This window comes from Ursus maritimus (assembly GCF_017311325.1).
Source record: "Ursus maritimus isolate PB19 chromosome X unlocalized genomic scaffold, ASM1731132v1 scaffold_X1, whole genome shotgun sequence".
Lineage (NCBI taxonomy): Eukaryota > Metazoa > Chordata > Mammalia > Carnivora > Ursidae > Ursus > Ursus maritimus.
The window spans coordinates 59,348,968-59,352,499 of NW_024423319.1; positions in this window are offsets into that span (position 1 = coordinate 59,348,968).

Genomic DNA, 3,532 nt, shown 5'->3' on the forward strand with positions numbered 1-3,532 from the left:
CTTCTCCTATCAATCTTCCTAGTTCTTATGTTCCATAGATGAAAGAAACCATATGATAATTGTCTTTCTCTGCTTGACTTATTTCACTTAGCATAATCTCCTCCAGTCCCGTCCATATTGCTGCAAATGTTGTGTAATTGTTCTTTCTGATGGCTGAGTAATATTCCACTGTATATATGGACCACATCTTCTTAATCCAGTCATCTGTTGAAGGGCATCTCAGCTCCTTCCATGATTTGGCTATTGTAGACAATGCTGCTATGAACATTGGGGTGCATGTGCCCCTTTTTTTCAGTACATTTGCATCTTTGGGGTAAATACCCAGTAGTGCAATTGCTGGATCATAGGGTAGCTCAATTTTTAACTTTTTTTTTTAAAGATTTTTATTTATTTATTTATTTGAGAAGTTCTTTGTAGATCTCGGATACTAGTCTTTTATCTGTAGTATCATTGGTAAATATCTTCTCCCATTCCATGGGCTGCCTCTTAGTGTTTTTGACTGTTTCCTTGGCTGTGCAGAAGCTTTTTATCTTGATGAAGTCCCACACGTTCACTTTTTCTTTTGTTTCTCTTGCCTTTGGAGATGTGTCATGAAGATAGTTGCTGTGGCCAATGTCAAAGAGGTTGCAGCCTATGTTCTCCTCCAGGATTTTGATGGATTCCTGTCTAACATCGAGGTCTTTCAACCATTTGGAGTTTATCTTTGTGTATGGTGTGAGAGAGGGGTCAAGTGTCATTCTTTTGCATATAGCTGTCCAATTTTCCCACCACCATTTATTGAAGAGACTTTTTTCCATTGGAGGTTTTTTCCTGCTTTGTCAAAGATTAGTTGCCCAAAGAGCCGAAGGTCCATTTCTGAGACCTCTATTCTGTTCCATTGGTCTATGTGTCTGTTTTTGTGCCAGTACCATGCTGTCTTTGTGATTACAGCTTTGTAGTATAGATTGAAGTCTGGCAACGTGATGCCCCCAGCTTTGTTTTCTCTTTTCAAAAATTCCTTGGTGATTCGGGCCTTTTCTGGTTCCATAGAAATTTAAGGGCTGTTTGTTCCAGTTGTTTGAAAAATGTCATTGGTATTTTCATCGGGATGGCATTGAAAGTGTAGATTGCTCTGGGTAGAATAGACATTTTAACTATGTTTATTCTTCCAATCCATGAGCATGGAATATTTTTCCATCTTTTTGTGTCTTCTTCAATGTCTTTCAAGAGTAATTTGTAGGGGCGCCTGGGTGGCACAGCGGTTAAGCGCCTGCCTTCAGCTCAGGGCGTGATCCCGGCATTATGGGATCGAGCCCCACATCAGGCTCCTCTGCTGGGAGCCTGCTCTTCCTCTCCCACTCCCCCTGCTTGTGTTCCCTCTCTCACTGGCTGTCTCTATCTCTGTCAAATAAATAAATAAAATCTTAAAAAAAGAGTAATTTGTAGTTTCTAAAATATAGATCCTTTACAGCTCTGGTTAAGTTAATTCTGAGATAACATATGATTTTTGGTGCTATTGTAAATGGAATGGATTCCCTAATTTCTCTTTCTTCAGTCTCATTGTTTGTGTATAGAAATGCAACTGATTTCTGAGCATTGATTTTGTATCCTGCCACATTACTGAATTGCTCTATAAGTTCTAGTAGTTTGGGGGTGGATTCTTTTGGGTTTTCCATATAGAGTATCATCTCATCTGCAAAGAGAGATAGTTTGACTTCTTCTTTGCCGATTTGGATACCTATTTTCCCTTTTTGTTGTCTGATTGCTGTTGCAAGGACTTCTAGTACTATGTTGAATAATAATGGCGAGAGTGGGCATCCTTGTCGTGTTCCTGATCTTAAGGTAAAGGCTTTCAGCTTTTTCCCATTGAGAATGATATTCGCTGTAGGCTTTTCATAGATGGTTTTTATGAGATTGAGGAATGTACCCTCTATCCCTACACTCTGAAGTGTTTTAATCAGGAAAGGATACTGTATTTTGTCAAAGGCTTTTTCTACATCAATTAAGAGGGTCATATGTTTCTTGACTCTTTTCTTGTTGATATGATCTATCACACTGATAGATTTGTGAATGTTGAACCATGCTTGCATCCCAGGGGTGAATCGCACTTGGTCTTGATAGATAATCCTTTTAATGTATTTTGGATCCTATTAGCTAGGATCTTGTTGAAAATTTTGGTGTCCATATTCTTTAGGGAAATCGGTCTGTAATTCTCCGTTTTGATGGCATCTTTGCAGGGTTTGGGGATCAAGGTAATACTGGCCTCATAGAATGAGTTTGGTAATTTTCCTTCTGTTTCTATTTTTTGAAACTGCTTCAGGAGAATAGGTATTATTTCTTCTTTGAATGTTTGGTAGAATTCCCCGGGGAATTCGTCAGGCCCTGGACTCTTGTTTTTGGGGAGGTTTTTGATCACTGCTTCAATCACTTCATAATTAATTGGTCTGTTTAAATAATCATTTTTTTCCTCTTTCATTCTTGGTAGTTCATAGGTTTCCAGGAAGGCATCCATTTCTTCCCAGTTTTTTAATTTATTGGCATAAAACTGTTAATAAAAGTTTCTAATGATCCTTCCTATTTCCTTGGTGTTGGTTGTGATCTCTCGCCTTTCATTCATAATTTTGTTAATATGGGTTCTTTCTCTATTCTTTTGAATAAGTCTGGCCAGTGGCTTATCGATCTTATTTATTCTTTCAAAGAACCAGCTTCTAGTTCTGTTGATCTGCTCCACTGTGCTCCTGGTTTCTAATGCATTGATCTCTGCTCTAATCTTGACCAACTGCCTTGTTGCGCATGGGTTAGGCCTGTTCTTCTGTTCCAGCTCCAGCTTCTTGAGGTGAGAATATAAAAACTGCATTTAAGATGTTTCTACTCCTTTGAGTGAGGCTTGGATGGCTATGTATTTTCCCCTTAGGACCACCTTTGCAGTGTCCCATAGGTTTTGGACTGCTTTGTTTTCATTCTCATTGGTCTCCAGAAATTGTTTAAACTAATTTTTAATTTCCTGGTTTACTCAATCATTCTTGAGCAGGATGGTACTTAGTGTCCAAGTGTTTGAGTTTCTTCCAAATTTTTCCTTGTGACTGAGTTCCAGTTTCAAAGCATTGTGGTCTGAGAATATGCAGGGAATAATCTCAGTCTTTTGGTATCAGTTGATACCTGTTTTCTGACCCAGTATATGGTCTATTCTGGAGAAAGTTCCATGTGCATTCAAATAGAATGAGTATTCTTTTGTTCTGGGGTGTAGTGTTCTATATATATCTATGAGGTCCATCTGGTCTAGTATGTCATTCAAAGCTCTTGTTTCTTTGTTTATTTTCTGCTTAGGTTATCTGTCTACTGCTGAGAGTGGAGTGTTGAGGTCCCCTACTATTAATGTATTATTATCTATATGTCTCTTTATTCTGGTAAAGAGTTGGCTTATGTATCTAGCTTCTCCCCTGTTGGGGGCATAGATATTTATAATTGTCATATCCACTTGTTGGATACATCCTTTAAGAATAATATAGTGTCCTTCTGTATCTCTCACTACAGTCTTTAGTTTAAAATCTAA